General features: G+C 33.4%; 1 long non-coding RNA gene across 1 annotated transcript; it reads right to left on the bottom strand.

Annotated features, from left to right (window-relative positions):
* Nucleotides 1-9059: 9059 nt before the first annotated feature.
* On the bottom strand, nt 9060-22557 carry LOC128222025 (uncharacterized). The gene is made up of 3 exons (XR_008259053.1): nt 22405-22557; nt 13623-13778; nt 9060-12432 (listed from the first exon to the last, which is right to left on the bottom strand). It is a non-coding gene; the product is annotated as an uncharacterized LOC128222025 (long non-coding RNA).
* Between the last annotated feature and the right edge of the window lie 72 nt (nt 22558-22629).

Here is a 22629-nt window from a genome sequence, read left to right as displayed (position 1 = left end):
AAGAAAACAAACACGATATATAAATCTCATAATAAAAACATTGTTGGCGGTTAGCGAGTTGGTACGGTCATTGAAATCTTACTTAGAAATTCATGTGGATTTAACCGGTATATGAGCGCTTAACCTCATACTTTCTTCAACTTTTATTAATACGAACAAAATAAGATACTAGTGCCTAAAAAATCATTAACTTTAGGGCCTTCAACAGTGCTAAAGTGGGTGGGGAAGGCAAAAAGTTAAAAACATTTCAAAAGTTCATGTTTTATTTAGTTTTGAGGAACGATCTTTTTCGGGAGTAAAACATACACCATTTGTGACATGATTTGGGGAAGAAAGGAGTTGACCATTTTTTTTGAAAAGAAAAGAATGATTATATTTGGGGTTAAAAAGCATTCAGATTTATTTCGGAAAGACAGCCGACATTATAACTTTGTTTTTTGAGTCAAAATGTCCCATACTACCTAATCAACAATGTATTGTGGGTCATTGATGATATATTTTTGAAATAAGAAAGATATTCAATAAAATAATACAAAATACTGAATTAAGTTCATTTCCTTGTAACAAAAATGCAAATACTTTTCTTTAAATAGCTTTTCAATCTTAATCTTCTTATATCCATCGATGTACAATCCAATACAAACCTCCACCGATGATAGTATGTTTTTCGTCTGCTTTCGCTTTCAAACAGAGTCCGATACACTCGGTGGTCGGTACATCGGTGCCTTTGAAGGGCTCACCACAGTTCGGAGTATCAATAAAGCTGTATTGGTAACAATGGTAACAACAAACAGCATCCACCGGAAGAGCTAAATTTAAAGCAAAGTTAATTGATAGGTTAGGAGTTTCGATGAAATTGCATCGGTAACATTGGACTGAGCCCACCGGTTGAGCTAATAAATGAAGTTGGGCAAATGGATAGGATCGCCTCAGTTTAAAGTTTCAATGAAGTCGCATTGGTAACCGCGCTCTGCGCCCACCGGTTGAGCTAATAAATGAAGTTGGGCAAATGGATAGGATCGCCTCAGTTTAAAGTTTCATTGAAGTCGCATTGGTAACCGCGCTCTGCGCCCACCGGTTGAGCTAATAAATAAAGTTGGGCAAATGGATAGGATCGCCTCAGTTTAAAGTTTGAACAAAGTCGCATTGGTAACCGCGCTCTGTGGCTCACCGGTTGAGCTAAAAAATAAAGTTGGGTTAATGGATAGGATCGCCTCAGATTAAAGTTTCAAATAAGTCGCATTGGTAACCGCGCTTTGCGCCCACCGGTTGAGCTCATAAATAAAGTTGGGCAAATAGATAGGATCGCCACAGTTTGAAGTATAAATGAAGTCGCGTTGGTAACCATGCTCTGTCCCTACAAGTTGAGTCAAAAAATAAAGTTGGGCAAATGGATAGGATCGCATCAGTTTAAAAGTTTAATGAAGTCGCATTTGTAACCGCGCTCTGTGCACACCGGTTGAGCTAAAAAATAAAGTTGGGTTAATGGATAGGATCGCCTCAGTTTAAAGTTTCAATGAAGTCGCATTGGTAACCGCGCTCTGCGCCAACCGGTTGAGCTAATAAATACAGTTGCGCAAATGGATAGGATCGCCTCAGTTTAAAGATTCAATGAAGTCGCATTGGTAACCATGCTCTGCGCCTACAGGTTGAGTAAATAAATATAGTTGGGCAAATGGATAGGATCGCCTCAGTTTAAAGTTTCAATGAAGTCGCATTGGTAACCATGCTCTGCGCCAACAGGTTGAGTCAAAAAATAAAGTTGAGCAAATGGATAGGATCGCCTCAGTATAAAGTTTCAATGAAGTCGCGTTGGTAACCATACTCAGCGCCCACTTGTTGATCTTAAATATAAAGTTGGGCTAATAGATAGGATCGCCTCAGTTTAAACATGCAATGAAGTCGCATTGGTAACCAAGCTCTGCGCCCACATGTTGAGCTAAAAATATAGTTGGGAACATGGATAGGATCGCCTCAGTTTAAAATTTTAATGAAGTCGCATTGGTAGCAATGCTCTGCGCCCACCGGTTGAGCTAAAAAATAAAGTTGAGCACATGGATAGGATCGACTCAGTTTAAAGTTTCAATGAAGTCGCATTTGTAATAATGATCAGCGCCCACCGGTTTAGCTAATAAATAAAAGTGGGCAAATGGATAGAATCGTCTCAGTTTAAAGATTCAATGAATTTGCATTGGTAACCGCGCTCTGCGTCCACCAGTTGAGCTCATGAAAAAAGTTAGGCAAATGGATAGAATTTCCTCAGTTTAAAGTTTCAATGAAGTCACATTGGTAACCGCGCTCTTTGTATACCGGTTGAGCTTATAAATAAAGTTTGGCGCTCTGTATAAACCGATCCATCTAAAATTTGAGGTACGGCAAATAAATATGATTGTCGCAGTGCACCAAAGACGCCGCGAATGTTTTTGAAACATGACGTTAAAATAGTTAGGGTGCTGCCATATTTAAGGGACCTCTACCAAGTAAGAAAATTATTGATAGAAAACTGCGTTTTTTCAGCTGATTATCACAATGACCTTGACCTTTGACCCGCTGACCTCTAAAGCATCTGCTGGTTATGACAAACCTACCTAGTACGAAGTTTGTGGTCCTTGGATCATAATGTTCTTCATATATTGATCCGAAACCGATTTTCAGGTAATTCGCATATCACGTGACTTTCTGAATTCTTAGAATAACATATTGGTTTATGTACTAATAATTTTCATATTTTAGCTAAGAAGTCATTCGATTAAATACTTTTTAAACAAAATAATAATTCTTGCACTGTTATTTTCATAAAATATTTCAGTTTAAAGCTACATTCTATTAATTGAAAAACGGGAGGAAATAAGACAATGAAACGGCAATGATTATTGCAAAGTTGGGTTACGTACCGTTTCTACATTATAGCATTCATTCTGTTATATGTAAAGAATTAAATTTTCAATTTTGCCCATTTATTAAAAATCAGAGTATTTAAAATTGCAAAACATCCTCCCAAACTTTTTTTTCTGAGCGTTGATGAATCGCGTCCTACAGTTCGTAAACCAAGCTATAAAAAAACTTAGCCAACTAGTTTGGGGACAAGTAATTATATATGTCCAAGGGCTTGTAATCACGGTATAGGATGTTTTTTTGCATCTTGGTGTGTTTTTTTTTCTTTTGTCAGTATATTCAATCGTTTGTTCATAAAGGTTGTTTTTTTAGGAAACATATTTTATAGTTTTATTTTACAATAATGATGTTGTCTGCTCCATTCTGATCACGTGAGCCTCCATGGTATAACATTGAAACAAAACTGAATAGGATTGCCACAGTTTAAAGTTTCAATGGATTTGCATTGGTAACAACGATCTGCGTCCACCGATACAGCTTATATTTGAAGTAGGGCAAATAAATAGGATTGCCACAGTTTTGAGTTTCAATGAAGTCACCTTGATAACAGCGGACTGCGCCAACCTGAGGAGTTAACAATGTTTAGTCCGTTTGTTAAAGGCACATTTCCAATTTATCATTTTTATCATTAATTTGTATTTCAACTAATGATCTCTCTTATTTGATTTTTATGTACCTTTCTTATTTCTATCATTTTAGAGACTTTTCTCATTCAGTGCGTTAAAGACACAATTAATATGCACTCGATTTTCAAGGGGTTCTTATACATGCTACTTTACAGACACTTTTTTCATTCAATAACATTTGTACAAGATGAAATTTCAGCGTAGTAGAATGGACAATGAAATGCTCTCTGTTGGCATAATGGATTTTATTTTATGAAATATTATCATGATGTGCTTCGGGAAAGGTGCTTGGAAACAAACGCAAGAAAGCCTAAGAGTTTTAATTTGAACCACAGGAAGTTCAACATGTTAAAATGGATTGTTTAAAGCTGTCCGTGGGCCAAATGGACGGGAAAATTAGCATTTGAGTCCCTGGAACAATCTCATTCACCTCAAAACTAAACTACAATAAGCCGAAAATGGTATTGTTGTTAATATGAAATACGCAAGCAATACGTCATTGGTGATATTGGAGCACACAGCCCTTCACAGTCCATTTTAAAACGTTGAACTCTAGTGGTTCAAAACTGACCACTCTCAGGCTTTCTTGTTGTTTTTCTTACGCACAGTTCTCCTAGCACACTATGATAAGATCTCTTAATAGCAAGTCCATTATGCCCACAGAGAGCCTTTCATAGTCCAATATAAAACGTTGAATTTCCTGTGTTACAAAACTAATCACTCTCAGGCTTTTCTTATAATGTCACAGGCACTGATAGAATATTGTGATAAGATTTCCTTACATCCGGTCCATTTTGCCCAGACACAGCCCTTCACAGTCCATTTTAAAACGTTGAACTTCTAGTCGTACAAAACTTACCAGTTTCAGGCTTTCTTTCATTATTTCACTAGCACTGATCTCGTAGCATATAATGATAAGATATCTTAACAATAAATTCATTATACACACAGAGAGCATTTCACAGTATAATCTTAAGGATTGAACATCCTTTGTTACAAAACTTATCACTCTAAGGTTTTTCTTAATATGTCACAGGCACTGATAGAATATTGTGATAAGATTTCGGAACACCCGGTCCATTTTGCCCACACACATACTTTAAGTCATTTTATAATGTTGAAATACCAGTGGTACAAAACGTACCAGGCTTTCGTTTATTGTTTTACAAGCACTTTTATATATCACATTATGATAACCACTCTAAGCGTCCGCATTCATTTATGCCTTCAGCTATAGTTTTGGACTTAGAAAATGGAATCTTTAAACTCTTAAACACATCTATTATATAACTAATTTTGAAAAAGATGTATGCCTATTTGGCAAAAAATGGAACGTCGACTTATATAAATATTTTAATTAGGAGGCGGCTATGTGCCACTACCTAACCCTAACAACTATTTGAATAAAATCGGCGGCTATGTGCGACTTCCTTGCCCTTACATCTCTTTGAAAAAGTCTGCGGCCATTTGCCACTACCTTACCCGAAAAACTATTTGAATCAAGCCGGCGGCCATGTGGCACCTCTTAGCCCTAACAACTATTTGATTTAAGAGGTGGTTACGAGCCACTACCTAATACTCACAAATTTTGAATAAGTCGGCGGCCATGTGCCACTACCTGACCCTCACAACTATTTAAATAAGGCGGTGACTATGTCTCACTTTCCTATCCTAACCACTATTTGAATAAGACGGCGGCCATGTCCCACTACATGACCCTAACAACCATCTGAATAAGGCGGCGGCCATGTTCCACTACCTGACCCTTACAACTATATGAATAAGGCGGCGGCTATGTGCCACTACCTTACACTCACAACTATTTGAATATTTGCCACTACCTAACTATCGCAACTATTTGAATAAGGCAGCAGGAGTTTTAAGAGGACTTTAATTACTATTTTTACAACAGTGGCTCTATACTCATAGCGAAATATATGCTAACAAAATTAATAATCAGGTTTTCAAGGAAATGATGATTCATCGATAAACCGGGAGTTTTACCAAATACTCTTGCAGTCAGATAGCGTAAGTTTAGAAACTAGAAACCCGGAAGATTTGAAGATACAAACCGGTACATGAGCAGTTCAATTCCATTGCATAAGTTTCAACAAATGTCATTGGCCCATAACACAATATATGTACAACAAGTAACAAATAAAGCATTTAAAATTTTATAAAGCATAATGTTTATTATCAATATATAACTTTTCATTTTACAGAATTACAGTAAGAGTTATTTATTAAATTTGATAAACAAAGTTTTATACAGTGTATTTCAATTATTATTTAATAATTTGTAATTATTTGATTAAAGCTTCAAAATTTCACAAAGGCAAGTCCGAAAATAACATTCTTAACATTGAATCATAAGTTATAATTTCATGGTTAGTTGCAGGATATAATTTTGATGCTTTTGCAACTGTTGCAACTTAATTTTCTCATCTCTTAATCTGACTAATTCAAGTCTCTCATTTTCTCTTACTTCCTTTCTTTCTCTTTCTTTTATTTCTTTTTCCTCCTTTTGAATTTCCCTTTTCATCTTTCTAAGCTCTCTATCAGACATGTAATGAGCCATCTCTAATCTTATTCAGCACTGTATTAAAGTCACTTTATTTTATGTCGATACACAGTTTACTTGGCACTTCTCTTAACAATATAACGAATTAATTCATTCCATACACAAAGTCACATTTCACTAAACATAATCACTTCACAAATACATGAGATTCACATAAACACAATGATATAGCAAACCACAAAATTAAATTAATGGCAAAACAGTTCACAACATAACAACACAATCTTATTCAAACATACAATGTTATGCATATAACATGTCATCAATTATATCATAAGACTCAAACAACACCACATCTATTCATCTTAAGTAGTAAATTATGGTGTCATGTAACCTCAAACATATATGGTACCGATAACTTCCCTTGACTCTGCTCAACCTTATAAATGGCTTGACATTTTTTACATCAATTTTATTCAAGTGAACCGTCACAAATTCAATTATTAAATTCTTTATTTAATATTCCTGAATTGATTTTATTTTTATTTTATTTTTTCTTGCTCAACATCGATTTACAATTATCAGACAATTTAACAGTCTAAAAGCTTCCTCAGGTATTGATCTAAATCTACATGACTACGCTATACTGATAATCCTATTGTATACCTCTACTGTATGTCACCTTGTTATGTTAGTATAAGGGTCACTGATTATTTGACAGTTGAACAGGTGTTAAAGTGCTGACCTAAATTTGACCTATATATTGATGATTATTGAAAAATAAAAAAACTAGTAATGGGACTATCTCAAAAAATATACAGTATATATTATTATAATTATCTATAAATCACATGTATAATCAATACATACACAAAATGAAACATAAATCACACAACATAAATCAATGCAATATTGAATTTAATGTTAGTATATAGTTAAGTTAATATATCCACTATAAATGTCACTTTGGTGTAGTTTCCTCAACGGTCCTCAATGGTTGATGAAGAATCCAAGCGCTTACAATGTGGGATAAATACGTATTTACTAGTAAAGCAAATATTGGTGGGGCCCCTTATTCACTCTAACCACTTTTCTCAAACCATTCTTCTCTAACCGCTCTTCTCTAACCACTTTTCACTGACCACTCATTTCTAACCACTCTTTTATAACCACTCTTTTATAACCCGGGTTACACTAGTTCACTTAGGCCAAAAAAAAAAAATAGGTCTGTTTCCGGTCGCCCGACCGACCCTCTTATTTCCGCGCCGACCCTATACTTTTTATTGGTGTAAAAGTTAACTGCGCGCATATTTAGTACTTTTCGGTACTTTCTTTCCGTTAATTTTCTTATCTTTGGTCAGCAGTGCTCCAGCTAAGCATAATTAGCGTGGCGGGGCGCCCCGCTGCCCTTTCATGGCGCCCTGCTGCCTTTTCAAACGCCCCGCTGTGCCCTTTTCATTGACAGAGCCGCCTTTGATGATAAATAAAACAAATTTAATCGCCCATTTGTGTCATCAAAGCGACATTGACCTCGCCGAAATTTTAACACATTGTAAATCTGTCAATCAGCGAGTATTTGGCCACTGTCCCATTAGTCAAAACATCGCAATTAGCCATAGGGTAATCCCCTAATCCGATAATTCGGCCGTGTCATCCAATTACCAAAACATCGCCGGTAGGCGGAGCTATTGAAAGTTAACCAATCAGAATGTACATTGAGAGGAACCTGATAATATGATATACGTTCATTAAAATGAGATAGAAAAGGCGACATAATTATGAAAATTCGTGTCAAGCATTGATGAAGTTAAAAAGTAATTGTTATATGTATTGAACAAACAATGCCAGACATTTTAAACATTGATGTTTTTGAAGCAGACGGTCATAGCCATCTCGGGCCATCGGCAAGGTGGCGCTAAGAAAATCAAAAACATGACGTATCACCAAATATTTAATTGGTTTTCGTGAAATGTTCATGATAAAAAATTGATTTGTAAACACAAAAACATATTATTTTTTTTTGCTTTATGTAGAGTTTTAATACTTACAGTATTTTTCTCCTGTTTACGATGTCAAAAATATCGGCGAGATCGCCATTTTGTCAGAACAATTTTCCGAGTTAATTTCTCAACCTCCCATTATGTATTGGTAAAGTTTTCATCAAGGACAGTGATTTAAAAAATGTCATTTGGTTCTTAAATGTCATCATATTATTTAGCCAGAGACAAGTAAATAACAGCATAGCTGAATGTGACATTCGTACCCTATCCCGAACGTACCAAAATAAGATTCGTCCCCCTACTATATTGACAGGTCATTTATTAGTCATTTTGATTGTTTCAAATCCTTAGCTGTCTTGGTTTTTGTTTCATTTTTAGATGCTATTTGGAGATAAACTATGTGACATTGACACATACACTTTTGCTGAGCCAAAAATGATACATTTTTTATGAACATTTTATATAGTTATAGCAATCAGTTTGAATGTGAATATAAACTGAGGTGTGTGTTATGGCATAGTTTTTGTATCAGGTGTTACGAAAGTATCACTTCTCCTTAAAGTCTCCCCATTTCTCCCTAAATTGACTGAAGGGAGAAGTCACTTCTCCCAAAGTTTTCAGGAGAGTTTTAGAATTTTAATATTCTATCAAATATAAGAATAGCATTATAGCACAAATGTGAAATTGGTAAATATGAAAAATTGACAAATCTGAGGCACTCTTTTTCGACATCTGTCATACAGACAAACATGTTAAACAATACATGCATTTATATTCTAGAAAATGTATATCTATACATTATAATTAATACACATTATACAGTTCTTAATAAATGAATGGACTTGTATTTACATTTTATGCTTTAGTACCTTTTAAAATTGTCTCATACGCAGTAAATATGGTTGTTTTTGAATAAAAGTCAGCCGCCTTCTATTCTAGATCACTTTCCCCCCCCCCCACAAAAAAAAAAAAAATAAAAAAAAAAATGCCTACCTACCTACCCTCTTTTTTTGGGAAGGAGACCGGAAACGAACCTATTTATTTTTTTGGCCTTACTACTTATGTCACTGGTCACATCAGAAGATGGGTCGTTCTTGCATAGACAATCACTACCAGTTGCACGTGCTGTATACCATATGTGTCGACATAAACGATCTTTTCCTTGGGCGCCACTGTTGCCGGGCTACCTCTGACCTCTACTGGGCGGTAGATGGGGAACAGAACAAACGTGAATTCGTGCCAATCGTTTTAATAGTACCTATACCATCGACGTCATCGTCATCCTCCTAAACAATGCATATATAATAAAATAATCTAACATAGAACATGTACAAATACTCGAACACGGAATTTCAGATAAACAATGGCGCGATCATTAAACAATACATTGAAACAATGTAAATATATCACGACATACAAAAACCTATAACACTATAAATCAATACAAAGATAACAGATTATAATAACGGGATTTAATAAATTACCTGCAGTATTCTAAATAAGTAGCTGCATAAATTGGATAGAAAAGCACCGTATAAATTGGCGTTGTACGTGAAGATTTATTGACTTAAAAGTGAAAGTAGTAATACGTTGATTGGTTAATTTAAAACACTGACGTATTAGTTTTAGGTTAATATATACTATAACTCGATATTTAACAAACTACACTACACTATATGTAAAAGTTACCAAACCTGATAATTTACGGGGCGGAGTAATAAATGAGAATAAGGGTATTTTAACAAAATACATATAAATATATTTGTAACACTTTTTTTGAAATATAAAAGTCACACCCTATGACATAAACATTGAAAATTACTGAAGACGAAACAACTTAAAAAGCTTCGAAGCTAATGCTAACTTATGCAGCAGCAAATATACAATCGCAGGCTAGGTACAAGAAGGGTGCACCTCAATATAGGATAAGAAGGCGTTACAACTGTCTAGCTCTTAACTAAGCTATCGACATGAAGACAATACTAAATATTAAAACCATTAATGCATTCCGTTGAAAATAAAATTAACATATGATCTCTACATTTCGTAAATATTGTGATTCTCATGTCTTATTTACACGACCCATGCTTGAAAGATTATTTCGATTGAACAGATATTATTTGACGATTTGTCTCTTCATGCGATTAAAAAAAAATTCATCAGCGGTTCTTTGCCCATTGCAAAAAGCAAGATCAAGCAATTAGTAGTCATGTTTAAAATACATGTATTTCTAAATTATCTTAATAGCAATAAAACGATGATTTTACAAAATACACTAGCAACCAAATACTCATAGCATAATTTATGCAAAATAGCATCCGGGAAGATTTGGATCGACCAACTGTAGTATAGTTAATTATTTCATTGGCAAAAGGAAACTTAATTTATGCTGCACCAAAAAAGCATATAGCGATGCTAGTGCAATATGAGTGTAACCCAAAGTAGAAATAGAAGACGTTAATACAGTCCTGCGCTAAGCTCTTACGTGAATACAAATACTTTCGTTGTTATGTTTGAATTTGTACCTCTTGCTAATCCTTTAACTTCTATATGGGAATTAAAACGATAACGAAGTACTGCTGAATTAAGGTTTCAACTTTAAAGTTACCGACTCAAATATTGCAAGTTTATCAAAATAGCATCCCGAAAGAATAAAGTTACAAACTGGAACATAAATATTTACTTCTTTTGCAAACGGAATTGAAACCATTTTCAAATCAAATATTAGATATATGAAGCCAGTCGTTTTTTTCAGGTTTGTTGAAAGGTTTTCACAGTGTCCTATTAAAACGTTTAAAATCGGAATAAAACATTTTAAACTTTCGAAGCTTCAGCTAACTTAAGTTGCAGCAAATACACACATCGCGGTATAAGTGCTAAATGGATGTAACTCAACATATAAATTGAAGGCGATTATTTGCGCTAAGCCATCGACATGAATACAAATACATTATCTGCGAAATTTTATATTCTATGAGAGTAATAAAACCAATCTGAAGTTGCTAATGAATTTTGTTTTCATCTTGAATGTTTTATATATAACCGACTCAAAAACTAGTCTATCTTATTTTATATTTATATATTAACACATTCAGTGTGAGTAACTCTATCCAACATTATACAAAAAACAAATTGTGTACCGTAAAATTATAGATAAAAATTGCCATTTATAGTCCCAGAGCTCCTCAGGATGAGAGTAATATATTTAAGTACACAGTTTTTATAAGATCGACGAAACACTAAGAACAAGTTTTTTCAATAAAGTGTGATGCTCCATTTACATCAGTTTAAATTGTAGGTTAAAGATAGACACAACAATAGCAAAAACAGTAACTACGATACATTTTGATGCATTATGTATGACTTAAGTCAATAACATGTTGCAGATAGACACAGGAATAGCAACAACAGCTGTAATTATGCAATGCAAGGCTCCATTTAAAGCAGTGTTGTATTACAACAACAGCAACAACAGCTGTAATTATATAATTCAATGTTCCATTTATTAAAAGTAGTGTTGTATAACAAATAAAAGATATATTAAAAAACAACAACAGTTATTTCTATGCCATTTGATGCAAAATATACAGATTTGTTGTTGTGCATGACACAGTCTTTTAAAGAAAGACTCAACAAAGACCTAAACAATCATTGTATGTTTGCTATCGAATTTAAAGTGCTGTATTGTATGACAAATCATTTTAAAGATAGATGAAAGGAAAACAAAATTATATATGATTGCATCCAAACGTTACAGCAGTATAATAATAATCAAGGAAATGTATTGTAGTATTCCTCTCATTGTAAAATAGTTCACATCAATGTATTAGACACTCTGTGTAAAAACTACATGGACAATAAAATAATGAGATATTGCCACAAAATGTGATGCTCCTATGTTATAATGATTCATGAAAAAATATTTTGATATTACATTCGGTATGATAACACGTACAACAATGTCTAAGACAATCAGTTTTAGGAAAGACATAACAATTGCATCAGTATGTATTGCCTCAGGATTTGATTATTCTTAATATAAAAGTGTTATAGTAATCCATTTCAATACATTGTAAAACTCCTTTCAGTATAAGGTTTTTAACATCAATGTAGTTTTAAAACTTTTTAAGATTGAATAAATATTGCTTCAAAAGTTGATGTTGCTTGTACAGGACCAGAAAGTTATTTATATCAATTTATGAGTCAAATATTTTAAAGATTTTCAAAGCAATAGCAGCAACAAATATTGCCACACAATTTGATGCTGATTGTTCAGCACTATTGCAGTTATCAGTGTTACAATAGCAGACTTCCCCTTCGTATCCGAGCGCTGAAGATTGCACACAGACATTGACTATTCTGTCGGATTCGAGGCAGTCTCTCGCTATTTCTGAAAGTAAACAAATGCACGGCAAAATAATCCTATCATTTGTTATGCTATTTTGATGCGTGTGTGATATGTTTATGGTGTTTCCACACCTGTGTCTTTCGTGTTTTTGTAGTTTTGGTCCTTAGCTGTGTGTCTGTAAATATTGTTTACATCTGAATTATTGACTACAGTACCTATAATTGTAGTTTGTATTGTATTATTGATTTGTGATGAGAGACACGACACCTGTGTCCCTAAAGCTAAAGATGTTTTCGGGGATATCAATTTAATCAAACTTGTCATCAACTCATTAAAAAGCATCTCCATTTTCGAATCGTTTGAATCAAGAGTTATTTGTTTTGAATCGGGAGTTTTCCAAAGAACGCATTGTGAGATGTGGCAACAGACGGTATCCACAAAAAAGGGTTTTCACAATGTCTAGTTTTAAAATCATGGTTATTTTATGTGCAAGACATTCGCTCGTTTGATAAGGGAAGTCAGTCCTACCTGTATAAAACCTAGATAAGCTATTCTAAGGTTCAGTTAAATGATTGAATTGGTTAATAGTAATAAATAGTAATTATTGGAGAACAATTGGACAAATACTATTTACTTTACACTATCCAAGACCTTATCACTGATGTTCATATTTTTGTTGTTAATATTTCACAGCTGTAACAGTCGGTCATATTGTATCAAAAGTGTACACATTGATTGAATTTAAAAGAAGCATAGGGTCCATTCTGGATTCATCAAATAAGGCCGCCAAAATTCATTTTGCTCAGTATAAGGACATTCTCATTGCATATCCAAAATAGCCTTATTTGGCTCTGGAAGGGATTAATGATTACCAACATGTGACCTTTTAGGCATTAGAAAGCTTAACTACAGCTGCACATGAGCTTGTATGGCTTCAAATGGCCTTTAAGGTTGCCTAAATGTGGTCAATTTAGTCCTGCGAAGGTTGTGTTAGACACCAAAATTAAATTCAAGGTATGAGAGTGGTCTAGTGGTAAACGTGTCCGCCTATTTCACTCAAGAGGTGATGGGTTCGATCCCCACCAGGGGAACTTTTTCATAGACTCTCAAAAAGGACACGGTACTGGTGTTTGCCAAGAAAACGGACTCAAGAGTGATTCTATAAGCTGTCTGTATTCGTCACAATCGAGCTTAAAGAAATTCGTATACACTAAAATAAATTTAATACAAACCTCCACCGATGTCAGCATGTTTCTTGTCTATTGTCACTTTCGTACAGAGTCCGATACACGCGGTTGTCGATACACTGGTGCTACGGAAAGGATCTCCACAGTTTGGAGTATTAACAGAATTGCATTTGTAACAACGCACAGCATCCGCCGGAAGAGCTAAATAGTAAAGAAAGGCAAAGTAAAAGGATATGATCTGCACAGTAACGAGTTCAAATGGAGTAGCATTAGTAATAGCGGATTGCGACCGCCAGTGAAGAGTTTACTATTAAAGTAGGGTAGAATAGGATGGTCACAGTTTAAAATTGCAATGGAGTTGTATTGGTCACAGCGGACAGCGCCCTAAGGTTGAGCTAATAAATAAAGTTGGGCAAATGAAAAGGATCGCCACAGCTTATAGTTTCAATGAAGTCGCATTGGTAGCAGCGCTCTCTGTCGACCTTTGAATATAATAATTATAGTAGGGCAAATAAATATGATAAAGTTTCAATGAAGTCGCATTGGTAACAGCGGACTGCGCTCACCGGTTGAGCTAATAAGTTGGGAAAATGGATAGGCCTCCTCAGTTTAAAGTTTCAATGAAGTCGCCTCGGTTACCGTGCTCTGCGTCCACCTGTTGAGGTAATAAAAAGTTGGGCAAAATGGATAGGATCGCCTCAGTTTCAATTTGCAATGATGTCACAATGGCAACCGCGCTCTGCGCCAACCGGTTGAGCTAATAGATAAAGTTGAGCAAATGGATAGGATTTCTTCAGTTTAAAGTTTCAATGAAGTTGCATTGGTAACCGCGCTCTGCGTCTACCGGTTGAGCTAATAAATAAAGTTGGGCAAATGGATAGGATCTCCTCAGTTTCAAGTTGCAATGAAGTCGCATTGGTAACCATGCTCTGCGTCTACCTGTTGAGCTAATGAATAAAGTTGGGCAAAATGGATAGGATCTCTAGAGTTTAAAGTTGCAATGAAGTCGCATTGGTAACCATGCTCTGCGTCTACCGGTTGAGCTTATAAATAAAGTTGGGCGCTCTGTATAAACCGATAAATCTAAAACTTGAGGTTGGGTAAATAAATATGATTGTCGCAGTTTAAAGTTTCAATGAACTCGCATTACTTACAGCGGACTGCATCCGCCGATTAAGCTTATAACAAGACTAAGTTTGATGCAATGCATCAAATACGCCGCGAATGTTTTTGAAACCTGACTAAACGGAAGCAGATGTAGTTTCCTAGCAAACCTAGTCTGAGGTACATGAATACAAGCATTCTTCAGTTATTGAACCAATTCGGACTTTCAGTTTAAGGTCACCATGACCTTGACTCTTGACTAACTGACGTCAAAATAGTAAGGGTGCTGGCATGTTTTAGGGACCTCTACCAAGTAAGTCAATAATTGATAGGAAACTGCTTTTCTTTAACTTATGTTCACAAAGTCCTTGACCTTAGACCCGCTGACCTCTAAAGAATTAGGGTTCATCTGCTGGTTATGATAAACCTGCCTAGTACGAGGTTTGTGGTTTTTGGGCTATAGTGTTCTTCACATATTTATTGGAAACCGATTTTTAGGTTCTGTAATTTTAACAATGATGAACTTAAGGTCTTATGTTGTTTTTATAGTTATGAGTTAAGTGTTACAAAAGCTTTGGGTGAATAATGGAAATTCTATACTCTTCCTATTTATAAGGGGTATGCTATTAAAAACTGAGCTGTTATTCATTAAACATTTTAAGTCATAATTTGAAGTTTTTTAACACAATATAATGTGGTTTACATAAAATTTATAAAAATAAAAAAAATGGTTATTATATCAAATGACCAGTGAAATACTAAGAAACCTAAGAAATACCTAAGAAAATGATTCAATTTAGGAAATTACTTAAGTTGTTTGATGCATAACAGCCCAAAAACATATATGAGAAAGGAATTGAAAGTTATTATAACAAGTTGTTTTTTTATCAAAAATGAGCAATAAGGCTATTCAAAATATAGTACACATGATTGTATACCAACACTTAGCAAGAATTCAATGGTCTGAATAAACAAACTGTAATGTATTTAGAGGAATGTTAGAAGTACAACAGGGCCCGTAATACAGAAGCGTCTTGAGTAAAATTTAAAGATAGATACTTTCAATCAATCAGGAAAAAAGATTGGTCCAAATAATATTAGAACAGCAATATGGTTTAACTGCTTTATCATAGTAATAATAGTAATATTTATCTATTTATATATAATTTATATATATAAAGAGAGAGAGAGAGAGAGAGAGAGAGAGAGAGAGAGAGAGAGATAATTTAACCATAAATATCCTTTTTGTTTAAAGTCCAAGTCCCAGTATCTTTTAGTAAAGTAAAATAATCGAAATGTAGGCATATCCAAATGACTTATTTTACCCTTTCTGACACGTTTTAAACGTTTGATCAAAAATGCATTCATCGCATTAACACATATGCCATAAAACCGAAAGTATAGTTGAAATTTTGCCCGCACAACGTCATTAGGAAATTCGCACACGTGACTTTCTGAATGCTAAGAATATAAGTATCTTCCATGGCCGAGAGTGTAAGATAGGTTCATTCCGACCCGAGCGTAGGGTGGTCTGCGGAAACGAGGTTTACCTAGTTTCCGCAAAACACCCCGCGCGAGGGTCGGGATGAACCTATTTTACACGAGCGGCTATGGTAGATGCTTTTTCTCCAACCTCTGGTAAACAAAATTAAGTAAAAATGTATTTTTTTGCTGGAACTCTTTTGTGCTGAATGAAAATAATTGCGTACGGATATGCGATAATTAGTGGTTGTCATGGATATTGGCGCAGTGATTCAGAGTATGTAAATGGTCTGATCGGTCTTTAAATAGTTCTAAGAAGAGTGAAGCATTATTTCTTGAAAGGTGCTTGAAAACTGTTTTCTGGTGACATTTGAAGCGAGAAATAATTAACTAGCGTTCTAGATATTGCCACAAGACAAGGTTTCCATGATGCATTACAGACGACAGTCTTCAACAAGGGAGGTAATTACAATGTGGTGACCATTAAAAGAAGTTACATACGGGCATTTTATCTTCGCTCGTGGGCAAGATAAGAATTTCTAGCATGGTTGAATTAATGGATCTACTTATCTGAGGTAGGAGAATACCATATCGCTTTATGTACTAATAATTTTCATATTTTAGCTAAGAAGTCATTCGATTAAATACTTTTTAAACAAAATAATAATTCTTGGACTGCTATTTTCATAATATAATTCAATTAAAAGCTACATTCAATTAATTTAAAAAAGGGAGGGAAATAAGACAATGAAACGGCAATGATAATTGCAAAGTTGGGTTACGCACAATTTCTATATTATAGCTGTTATATGTAAAAAATTGAAATTTCAATATTGCCCATTTTTTAAAATTCAGATTATTTAAAATTGCAAAACATCCTCCCAAACTTTTTTTTCTGAGCGTTGATGAATCGGGTCCTACGGTTCGTACACCAAGCTATAAAAAACTTAGCCAACTAGTTTGGGGACAAGTAATTAAATACCCATTATATCTGTCCAAGGGCTTGTATAAGACGTATGTTTTTTGCATCTTGGTGTTTATTATTTTTCTTTTGTCAGTATATTCAATTGTTTGTTTATAAAAGTTGTTTTTTAGGAAACATATTTTATAGTTTTATTTTACAATAGTAATGTTGTCTGCTCCATTTTGATCACGTGAGCCTCAATAGTATAACACTGAAACCTATTCAAAACAAAACTGACGTCGGTAGGGCAAATAAATAGGATTGCCACAGTTTAAAGTTTCAATGGATTTGCATTGGTAACAACGATCTGTGTCCGCCGATACAGCTTATATTTGAGGTAGGGTAAATAAATAGGATTGCCACAGTTTAAAGTTTCAATGGATTTGCATTGGTAACAACGATCTGTGTCCGCCGATACAGCTTATATTTGAGGTAGGGTAAATAAATAGGATTGCCAGAGTTTTGAGTTTCAATGAAGTCACCATGATAACAGCGGACTGCGCCAACCTGAGAAGTTAATAATAAAAGTAGGGCAAATGAATAGTACCGCCACGGTTCAATAATTTTATAAGGCCAAACAACCATTTCTTGTTTTATTTAACAGTCTTAAACAACAAGGAAGAAGGTTTGGATTTGTAAAAAGTGTTTTTGGTTGAGCTTTGTCTGAATGTCACATTAAAAACAGTCGGTCAGTGACAATGGTAAAGTGACACTCTTATTCAAAATCGAGACATGCACATGTATAACAATCATAACTTTGAGTGATCAACCTTTAACAACTTACTAAATAATGCATAAACGGAAAATATGAATTACTGATAACAAGGTTACAACCGTGTATTTAAAAGCTGTAAACGCAAAAATATTAAATGACTGGTGAATGCTAAAAAAAATATTTTGATCTTCTATCGTCTCATAAGGTAAAAATACCGTGTTTTCTGCACTTTTCTTTCAATTTAAACTCGGTTTCCTTCATAAGAACCATTGTTTTTGAAATGTATTTATCCTTTTTGGTATAATTAAACAATTGTATTCATTGTAGTAAATCTTACTTTGGATTGAGTGCATCTTCAACAAGATGATAATCAAAAGTAAATTGATATTTCTTACTGATAAAAGAAACTACTGAAACAAATATTTAAAATAGTACAAATTTAACTGTCGAAAGGAATTATAAAAAAGGAATGAGTGCAACAAACGTTAATCTGGAAACAAACATGTTTTGCTACGTATAATCGAAGTAGTCTTATATATGAGACGAAAGTATACATTCCTTTCAAAACAACGCTTACGTAAATCACTATGCTGTCGTGGTATACAGTTTTATATAATAGGTCAAAAAAAGGAAACTCGTTGTGTGTTATCTAATGTAATACTATCATAGGAAGTCCTTATATAACATACAGTCAACATAGGCTATGTCGAAGTCGTTGGAACCTCGTGAATTACTTCGAGATAAAAAATATTCGATATTACCAAAATAAGAAAATGTGCAGGGCACGAATTTTCCCCTCCCACACTCGCAAAATTGGAAAATGCGAGTTGAATTAAATATTGCGAGTTCAAAATTTGCAGAAAATATGCAATCCTCGAAAGAGATATTATTATAACCTATGATCGATTCCATCACAATAAATGTAAAATTAATTTTAGAAATGCTTACTTTCGTTTTCCAATAAACACACAGAAAGTGAAGACGTAAATTAAAGTTCTGCGCACATACAAGTTACTATATATACAGTTTTGTAGACTGGTCTTTCGTTTTCTTTTTGGCGGCGGTATTTAACGATAATCGTATCAAGACACAGTCTGTATAATAATGACAAGCAAAAAGATAACACGTGTTTTACGTGCGGTGATTTAAAATCGGCAACGACTGATGGCGATGATCAATCAGTTTCAAAACAGGGCTAAAATTAAATAATATTGGACTGTCAGTGTTACATATATAATGGTATCATTTAACGTACAATTACTTGATTATTCATTAAAACAATAAAAATATGCCTTAATTCAGTGTTTTCCATACAATATATTTTTTCCTAGCAAACACCAAGGGTTGACTTAAAAAATGCTGGTGATCTTTATATTTTGCGAGTTGAAAACTTAAGCACTCGCAAAAATTTGCAAGTATAATTCGAGTCCTGGATGTGTAAAACACTACCGAATAAAACATTATCACATTAGCATTGTCTTGACTCATCAATGTACTTTGCGCTTGTTATAATATAACACTCACTAGCTGTTCCGGGGGGTGTTCTCTTTTACCAACCCCCTCAACTCGCCCATCATTGTTTTTATTACAATAATGAAAAATAATTGTAATACAATACGTTTAAAATGCACCATTTCGGACTAGAATTTGATATAAAAAAAAAATCGGAGACCCCCCCCCCTCCCCTAAAACAACCCTGTAAATAATAAACCAACTAAATCTAGGTGATGAGGGAGGGGCTCAAGTTAAAAGGTACGCCTCTCTTGCGTCAAATCCTGTGACCATGATAATCTTAAATGGCAACAGGTAAGGTTAACACTTGATTCCTGAAGTGTTTTTATGAATTATCATGTTTGACGCATTTGCCATAAATGATCAAAACAGAAACCAAAACATATGTGTATTTGTACAGTTAAAAATACTTTCCTAAGATGTTGTTTATTTTAATTATATATGTCACTGTTATTATTATTATTATTATTATTATTATTATTATTATTATTATTATTATTATTATAATTATTATTATTTTTTTTTTATTATTATTATTAATATCATTACTATTATTATTAATATTTTTATAATTATTATTATAACTATCATTATTATTTATATAATTGTTATTATTATTATTATTATTATTATTATTATTATTATTATTATTATTATTATTTAATTTTTAATTTTTAATTTTTATTTTTTATTATTATTATAATTATTTTTATTATTTTATTATTTTATTATTATTATTATTATCATTAGTAGTAGTAGTAGTAGTAGTAGTAGTAGTAGTAGTAGTAGTAGTAGTAGTAGTAGTAGTAGTAGTAGTAGTAGTAGTAGTAGTAGTAGTAGTAGTAGTAGTAGTAGTAGTAGTAGTAGTAGTAGTAGTAGTATTTATTATTATTTTATTATTATTATTATTATTATTATTATTATTATTATTATTATTATTATTATTATCATAATAATTTTTATTATTATAATTATTAGTAGTAGTAGTAGTAGAAGTATTATTATTATTACTGTTTTTAATTATTAGCATCATTATTATTTTAATTATTATTTGATTAGTATTATATTATTTAATTATTTTTATTATTCTTATTATTATTATTATTATTATTGGTTCTATGGGGTTTTCAATGAATAGCTACGTGGCCACCAATTGACATGACGCGCCCTGTCACTCAAACTAGCCGGACGATACCCGACTGACCAATCAGCGTCCAAATTAGGCGGGGCTTATGAGTTGCCCGTTGCTATCCGCCATGATCTCCCACAATCCGCACTTACCAACGGTAGTGTAATTAATATGTTTTCTATATATTAAACACAAAATAGTTTTTTCTTACAACTGAGAGATAGTAAAGACAAAGAAATTTATAATACTGACATTTTCCCTTATTGCTGCATGCAAATTGTGCATTTTTAATGTGCCCGTACATATGAAATATACGTATCTTTTTCGTTAGTCATAAAGCACGAAATATCATTATGATTATTAGTGTATAATATTGACGACATCTTGCAATTTATTTTGATTTTGATTTTTTTTCTACTTGTGCGCAGAGTTTTAAATCCGAAGCATATATATACATTTTTAAGTTTGTTTTGACAAACTGTTTGGACAAACTGTTAGTCAAAAAGACAATTCAGTTAATTTGAGTTACACTTTTTTTATATTAAATTTAGATAAAAGATCACATATTATATAGCTAAAGATCACAAAACGTATATACGTATAGATAAAACAAAATCATCTTCGTAAATGACGCAAATCAATGTATAAACCTGTGCATTTATAATGACTATGATCACTTCTAACTCCTACATGTATGTTTCTTGTAAGAACAGTTTCGCATTTCATTTAATACGGATATTATTTCATTGAGAGAAATATTAATGTAGTAAAATCAATAATAACGATTCACTAAACTTGTATAAAAGATGATTTTTGATTGAGAAAGGAAGAAAAACAGCAAAATCCATTTGATCTAAACAAAAATCATTTTTTGTTCACTTTCGTAAAGGAAATTAATACATGTTCGGTTTCCCTATATTTGAGGTTTACAATAGAGACTGCCTTTTTACTGAAACAAAATTCCGATGTTGTTTTTTTAAATTAATAATTTCAAGTTTAGACATTAAATTATTTCTAACTGAATCAAGCATTGGATTTAATTAATTAAAACAATTAACTAATTTAATGTTATACTAGCTTTTAATACTATGTTTTACCATGCTCCATGCTTTTTTATCTGATTGTCAAGTATAAATTCTGTATAATTATCGTCTGCTTCTGTGTTCATGTCGGAGGGCCCTTACTGAAGTGTCACGTGACACTGTAGGCGTAGCCTTATCGTAATCGGCGTGGTGTCAATTATCCAGTTGAAAAGTTTTTTTTTTCTGAATATAACAACATCGCTTATAGATTTGTTATCTGTAATCATGTGTTTTTGTTAGATATTATAGTAAAATGTGTTGAACATAATATCGCATTTCTTTCGTATTAACAAGTGTAATCAATAGTGTGCCCCTTTAACGCCTAAAACATTATACGTTTTTCTGCATGCAGCAAGCACTATCAAACGTGAGAACAATAGTTTCAAATATTTTTTTCTAACTACATTATTGCGTATATCAATATGCTGTACTGTCATATAAAGATAGATTCCAAAACGAGTAGAGTCGAACCCCGTTGGCTCGATATCGCTTGGCTCGATATCCTCGTTGGCTTGAAGTTGATGCAACGAGGCGATTTTTTTTCTGAATATAAAAAATCTAGCTTGACTCGAATATCTCGAGGCTTGAAGTATTTACGCCGGTCCCTGGGAGTTCAAGCCAACGGGGTCGACTGTACCATTATTAGATTAATTTCCTTTATAGAAAAAGAATATCATTTAAAATTAATTAATAAATTCCCAATTTCAGTTAAAGCTCATTCCACGGGATGCTTAGTACGCAGGTATTTGATATTGTATCTGAGAAAACTGAGCAATTATCAAAAATGGTCTTAGATCGATGGTTAAATAACACTTAAACTTATACAAAAGTAATCTAACCTGAGAAAACACATGCAAACATCAGCAACATAAGTATTATTGTATCCATGATTTAATCAAAATGCACGAACTTAAAATCATTCAACTACTGAATATTGTAAAGTTTGTCTCGACGGTCGGGTGTATAACTGAAATCGATATATGAGTGTAAGGTTTAAGGCACGCGTTTGTTATGGTCTATATACTGAGATCAGCGTGATGAGACGGTTAAATAATACTATCAAA

This window comes from Mya arenaria, chromosome 16 (assembly GCF_026914265.1).
Source record: "Mya arenaria isolate MELC-2E11 chromosome 16, ASM2691426v1".
Classification (NCBI taxonomy): Eukaryota; Metazoa; Mollusca; class Bivalvia; order Myida; family Myidae; genus Mya; species Mya arenaria.
The sequence above is the reverse complement of the archived record's forward strand: the minus strand, read 5'-3'. Positions and strand labels throughout refer to the sequence as shown.